Below are 7,477 nucleotides of genomic sequence, written 5' to 3'. Positions count from 1 at the left end.
TATATATATATTTTTATCATTATTTCAGTTCGTGAAAAATGCACGGTGTTCAGTATTTTTCGGCGGGATTCATGTGATACATAAAATATTCTGTTTTTTCATGCCGGTATACACCGTGAATTACAAATGATCCTACTTCAACGGATTCTGAAAAAAATTTAGCTTCAGTCTATGCGATCATTGTGCAATTTAACGAACCCCGTTATATTTCGTGAAAATTGTGCGTGAAAATTTATATCGAGACAAATTAAAATTAACAGCAATATTTGACTTACCAGAACACCATGTCTTTCCCGTATTACAAAAAATACATGTTATTAAAGAAAATCTTTCACAAAAAAAAAAAAATAACAATAAATCAATGCTAAGATAAGTTTCAAAAATATAAAGCTTCCAAAATATGGAAAAAAAAAAGAAGAAGAAGAAGAATAGACGATATATGAAAAACAAAATTAACAAAAGAAATCGTTGAACGAAGAGCTCTGATCTAGAATCTAGAATTTAGAAGCTAGTTTTCATTCGTTAAGTCGAAAATATTTTCATTTACAACAACGTAACACAAATTAATTGCAAACCTTCAAAAGCACGCACTTGATGTTTTCCCAAACTTTAACAAACAACGGTAATAACTCGGTCTACGTTATCCACGTAATACCGTGGAAAACTTGGTGAACCATAAGCGGCGCGCGATCCAACAAATTTCCATCCTTTCCCCTCCGCCTCTCCCTCGTGGAAAGACCAGAAACACCAACTTGGATATATGTATCTTGAAGCGTCGTTTCCAGCTTGCGTCACGTATGAAACGCGGGCCCCGAATATAACGCATCATCTCGATGGCAAAAGGCTTTGTGTGTCGTCTTGCACGCTGAATCCTCCCTCCTTTTCTCTCTCTCTTTCTCTCTGTCTGTCTCTCTGTCTCTCTCCTTCACTCACCCCTATCCTTCATAAAGGATCCTCGTTGTTCGAGCCTTCGCCATTCTTCCGTGGAAATACACCATTGTGCTCGCAGCGCGAGGAAAGTTGGTTTCGCGATCTCTGAAATTTATCTCGCTCCATTCAAAGACTTTTAAAATACAATGCGTGTATCGTTGACTGGCGTTAGATTGAAAGCCGGGAAAAGAAAGAAACGCTTGTTTTCCGGCCAGCGTTCGAAGAAATTACCCTCAGACCAATTTCTAGGACCATTTCTAGGAGCAAGGAAGTGGATGGTTAAAGGATGGAAATTGGTTAAACCGAGTGGAAAACCGATGCTCCATTTTTCCTCTTTCGTTCCTCTCCCCCTCCCTTTTTTTTTTCCCTCCATATAATACGAACGAGATCAAATTTTTTTTCAATATATTCCGAGCAATCCGATCACCGATAAGCTTTGGACACGCGATTGGATCGATTGTATCGACGAGACAATATTTTTCACGCACTTGTCCGATTATAATTCTACATCTGGTTCCCTCGTTACTAACATGACTGTGTATTATTCCGTCTGCTACCTCTCCCCTCGATCGTATTATATCCTAATACCTGGCCTGACTTCACCCGTTTCGTTCCACTTGTCCGATCGCAGCTGCGTTGTTTCACTCGAATAAGTGAAATTTAATAACGGTTCGAGTGACTCGTCTCAATAATTTCAAAGTAAAAATAATCGGATAAAATAATTGTAAACTGGTTACTTTCTCGGGACGGGATTCTTCTATGTTACTAATTCACTCCATTTATCCGATTATAATTCATCAGCTTTGTCTGGCCACGATTGATTTTATTCCACTTATCCGAGCAAGATCGTCTTTTTTCTCACTCGTCAGACTCATCGAGTGTGTCGATGATCAAATATTTAGAAAAATAATACGTTAAATCGGATTCTTCAATTTTTTCCTCTCGTGGCTCTCAAATATTCCTTTTTTCTTTTTTTTTTTTTTTTTTTTTTGGATTCGAAGAGGATTTGCATTTTTTTCGCAAGCGTGCAACGTGATTTTGAACGCGTATCACATATTCAACGAACGTCAAAGCGGAGATCAAAAGCTTTCACCGGCGTGTATGATTATGGGCATTAGGGGTAATTAATATTTGTCATGGTTGGGAACCGGTATCATTAATTTCTCGAAACGTTGATGGTTGGTATTGAACAATGTCCCCCTAACCCCTTCCCCCTTCTCTCTCTCCCCCCCCCTCTCCCCTCCTTGTTGGACGAGTTGAAATTTTCCCTGAATTAATCGAAAAGAGGGAGGAGCGGGACTCGATATCCCGTGGATATAATTTCATGAAATTTCCAGACTTGTCGCTCGCGCTTTGAAATCGACTAATTATCCACCGAATCAACTAATATATATCACGCTCGTGATCCCCTCCCCTCCCTTTCCCCCTCCCGTACGCAAAAGTACGAATCGAAGCTTCTAAAATCGTTATTCCGTTATTCCAATCCTCCCTTCGATTAGAACTTTCAATGGAACGGATTTCGAAATCGATTTCAATATAATATTTCATCCTATAAATAAATTATTTACCCCTCCTTAATTAACGAATCGATTGGCACGTTTCAATTGAATCGAAACTTTTTCAATTGAATTGAGAATTTTTCAATTCAACAATTATCAATTCAAGGAGGGAAAATAAAAGAAGGGGACGAGGTCGTAATAATTTTTTTTGCAATTTTTGCAAAAATCGAAAAAATTAAGATCTAAGAATTAATGTAATTTTTCTTCAATATAAATCTTTTCTCCCTCGAACGGATAAACAAAAGCTTTCTCCATAAGCTTTTTCGATCGCGCGTTTCAAACGAGCGTTTTTGTCCTCCCCCACCCCCAAAAGAAGGGAGGATTAAAATAATCGGACGGGGGGAAGCGAGAGGGGATAGATAGCTCGGTAATTAGACGGTTCCCACGACGAAACGGTTCTTAATTACGGTAACGGTAGCTCGTGAGTTTTTATCCCTCCTCCCCTCGAATAACACCGGGCACAATTTCTCGTGTAATTCAGCAAACAGGGCAAACAGATCCGCGGAGATCAAGCTAGTCGCGAGATTTCTAACGGGATTATTATGGCGGATTTTGCGTGCACGCGCGCCGCTTTTAATCCATCCGCGCTTACGTCGTGCGTGTTGCGTCGTTGGGGAAATTGTGTGCTGGTGGAAATTTGCCCTACTCTTCTTTCCCAAGGAAAGAACGAATCTTTATAGATGTAATTCTGGATGGGACGAGAAGTCAACCGTTTCTTTTCTTCCTTCGATAAAAATCTTCCACTTCGAGTATTAATAAGAGGTAAAGATTTTTATTTATCTTTAACGTTATGATTCGTTCGTTTCGAATATTTTCATTCAGGCACAACAATGGAATGTTTGAAACATTGATCTTGGTGGATATTGAATATCTTTTTTTTTCTTTTTTTTCTTACTTTATTTGATATCGGATAAAGTTTGAAGAAAGAAAAATCGAATATACGAGTGTTTTTCTTCCTTTTTTTTTTTTTTTTTTTTCGTATGCAAATGGGGATATGGAAGGTGCGATCACTTTATCGGCCGACACTCCGATAAATATGCATGGAATGTTGGCTCGCGAATTTAGGAAGGGGACGTCGAGTTTCGCCTTATCAAAGATATTATTCGAGCATTTGTCTCGGTTCCGTGATGGAAAGGGGAGGGTTGGATGAAAGGAATGGATCGTGGCACGATGACGAAGATATTGAGTTAACGCCGTGGTAAAACCCACCCCTGATGCACCGATCCTCCGGTTGAAAGAAGGGGATGGATGGGGGAAGGAAGGGGGCCGTTGTCGGGCGAGAGGGGAGGGGGATGGGAAAGGGGATGAAAGGAGGAGAAAGGGTACGATATTAATTACATTTAAGCTCGTCTGGTGAGGTTATGGTTCATTCAAAATTCCCTTCCCCATTTCCATATTTCTGTATCAAGTCTTAAAACTATCTTTTAATACACCTTAAATGGGGAGAGGGGGAGGAGGGAGGGAGAGATTGTAAGGTTAAATTTAATCCCTTTCTCTCCGTTCTATCAGAGAAAGTTTCTTTCGACGGAGAGAGAGAGAGAGAGAGAGAGAGAGAGGCTCGTTTGACTGTCATAATTCTGCTTACTACGATAAAGGCTTATTCTATGCGTCTGACAATGCTTGATTCGTTCCACTTATATTCTGATTATAACTAGCTAGTGTCGTTTGCAGTGATGGGCAAAATTTAATAGTTGAAGTTACGAATAAAAAAATTATTTCCACAAGTTGCCTTAAAAAATAGATCAATTAAAATAGGAATAAATGTTATTCAAGCATTTTAACGAGCAATCACTTAAATTTATTTTATTTTTAACTAGTTACTTTTTTTTAAATCTCCAATTTTGATCATTTGCACGGCCGATGAGTCTATCTAGGGATTGCATAGTTGTCTTGTAAAAATGATAAACTATAAACAATCTATAAAAATATGTAAACCTCGTATAATTATCGAAGAAAATATTCAATTATATTTCGATTAAGAAGAATTTGCATTAAAGATGTTATCTCTGTACGATTGCTGACCAATCGATGAATTTAAATCCGTCGAATCCGCTCGATTCTGAATCATAATTTCCGTCGAAATCGATCGTTTAAACGATAGCACGTCGGGATTGCTAATTCGTGGAAACTTTTTCGTCGAATCCGCTCGTGGAAAGAAGAATCGAAAGAAGGCGGAGGGGAATCAAAATACCACCCTCCTCCGAAGTTAAAATTTATTCATCGGATTCGAAATTTGTCTTTCCTCTCTTATCTTTTATCCTCCCCTCTCGATTATTATCCCTTAAAAGCATATCCCCCTCTGAGAAATCTGAATTTGGCTGAAGATAGGTAGGAAATGTTGGCTGAAGATAGGTAGGAAATGTTGGCGATGCAATTTTATTCGTGATTGCGATCTCGTCAAACTTCTTCTCGACTCTCCCCTTTCCATCAGGCCTCCGCGTTCCGATGACGGTTTCTTCAACCCCTTCCTCTCTTCCGCTTGGACTATACTCTCTCCACTTCTCTGTCCTCTCGCGATACAATTGTTCTTCACATACACGAATTCTTTTTCTTTGCGATCACCTTATATATCTGAATCTACTTTTTTTTTTGGTTCTTTTCAAAATTTCCTACTCGAAAGAATTTTCTTTTAATTCGAAAAACACTTTTTATATTTCTTATTCTTATTTTGAAAACACTTATGTCCATTCAATTTCATATTTCTTCATTAATTAAAACACGTGAAGAGGATATATATAATTATGTATGATATACAGTGCCTGTTAATGTACATTGAATGGATACATTCTCAATCCATTATTAAACGTGTCTAATTACATATAAACATCTATAAATACATTTATACATTTCATTTCCAAAAAAAAAAATTGGATATCTTGATGAGACAAATTATCTTGTCATTCAATTATCTAGATTAAATACAACTGACTAAATTGCACCTGCGTCGAAATATCAAATGTTACTTTTTCCAGAGGCCTTTCACGCTTTTTGAAAACAAATTTTCCACGAAGAAACGAAAGAATGTGACGACGAAAAAAAAAAAAAGAATCAATCTCGATAATTCGATCCAGCTCCCCGATTCGGCCATCACTTATCCCGGGGAACAATTATCAATCCCTCCCCTTCTGTTTTGCAATCGTCTCGTATTCCATCCGCGCGTGAGAACGAGCTTCAGGTTTAATTTTTTTTTTTTCCTTTTTTTTCTTTTTTTCCCCGGAAAAGGGACGCCCGCCACGTCTCCACGTCGCGTCGGTTTCGACTGAATTATTAAAAGTACCCGGTAGGATTTCCAAGTAGCTCGAGGAACCAGCAAAAAGCGGGGGGCGATTGCAATCACGTCGCCTCGTAAAGCGATCGTGTACCTACCCCCCTCCGCCCATTTCGCCAATTTCTTCACCCTCCCCATTTGGTAATTTGATTACCAAAATCCATGCTTTTTTTTTTATGTTCACAATTTTGTTTTTTTAGATAAAGTTTCTTTTGCACGAGAATATATTGGGAAAGTATTGGTATTTAAAAGATAGGGTGTCGATCGAAATGGTTTCTTTCATCTTTATATTGTTGTTGGTGTACAAGTATTTGGCAGAGTTTTGAATATATGAAATGAAATAATGTACGAAGAAAATGTAAAAATTATTCTTGATCTATTAATTATTTTTGAAATATTTTTTTATTTAATTGGAAAAATATATATATATATAAGATATAATTTGAATTGATTCAACCGTGTTGTACGAAAATATAATCGATGTATAAAGATTGTAATTAGAAGATTGAGCTGTGAGTTGTAATAACGAGGATGGGCAAAATTGGTATTTAAAAGATATATAATTGAGGTGTCAATCAAAATGCTTTCTTTTACCTTTGCATAAAATAATAAACGAAAAATAAACGATAATATTACAATAAGACGATAAAAATTATTATCGTCTATTCATTTTTGAAAACATTTTTATTTTATTGTAGTTTGAAGTACACTTTTTATTCATCATCTTTCAATTTTTAAACCCTTCTTATCTTCTTTATTTACGATCCCAATTTCACTCGTCCAATATTTATTCACGCAAACAATACGTAATAAACACTCTCAACTCTCAACAATTTATTTAAAATCGCTTTTTTTAATACAATTCCTTTTTTTTATTTTTTCATTTTGTTTCACCAAATATCGACCACCGACTTCTTTCCTTTATCCTTATATGCGCGTACGATCTCGTGAAAGTATTAAACAGGCGGAAGAAAGCCGATCTCTCTCTCTCTCTCTTTTTTATTTTTTCATTTTGTTTCACCAAATATCGACCACCGACTTCTATCCTTTATCCTTATATGCGCGTACGATCTCGTGAAAGTATTAAATAGGCGGAAGAAAACCGATCTCTCTCTCTCTCTCTCTCTCTCTCTCTCTCTCTCTCTCTCTCTCCCTCTCTCTCTCTCTCTTTTTTCTTTTTTCATTTTGTTTCACCAAATATCGACCACCGACTTCTATCCTTTGTCCTTATATGCGCGTACGATCTCGTGACAGTATTAAATAGGCGGAAGAAAACCGATCTCTCTCTCTCTCGCTCTCTCTCTCTCTCTCTCTCTCTCTCTCTCTCTCTCTCTCTCTCCTCGATACCTCGATGGCAAAATGCACCCCGATCCCTTTACCCCCTTTTGTCCCTGCGAGTTACGCGTTGCCGCGCCACTGAATAAAACACGCGCGAATGATATTTCAGCCGTGTATAATTGAACAGCCTCTGGCGAGACGGTTGGTCGGATAGGGAAAGAATCTTGGCGTGGATCTAGGTACACGGGGATTTGAAAATGAATACTGCAGCCGGTTGTTGGCCGCACTCCCTGGATCTGGGTGAACGAAGCAATCTCCACGGAAATTGTGGCTTATACTTCTCCGTACACCTCTCCGTCCTTGAAACGACGAGGATAGGCCGAGGAAGGTTTCTGAGAGAGGATGTTTCTGAAGGATGTTAGCCAGGGAAAATTAATCGATT

At 38.0% G+C, this 7,477-nt stretch overlaps 1 protein-coding gene across 8 annotated transcripts in view; it reads left to right on the top strand.

Annotated features, from left to right (window-relative positions):
* The window catches only part of LOC102680125 (uncharacterized RNA-binding protein C3H8.09c-like), a 323,287-nt gene that overhangs the window by 171,187 nt on the left and 144,623 nt on the right, over positions 1 to 7,477 (top strand). The window lies entirely within an intron of this gene.

The sequence above is a fragment of the Apis dorsata genome, unplaced genomic scaffold (genome assembly GCF_000469605.1).
Source record: "Apis dorsata unplaced genomic scaffold, Apis dorsata 1.3 scaffold_269, whole genome shotgun sequence".
NCBI classification, from domain to species: domain Eukaryota; kingdom Metazoa; phylum Arthropoda; class Insecta; order Hymenoptera; family Apidae; genus Apis; species Apis dorsata.
The sequence above is the reverse complement of the archived record's forward strand: the minus strand, read 5'-3'. Positions and strand labels throughout refer to the sequence as shown.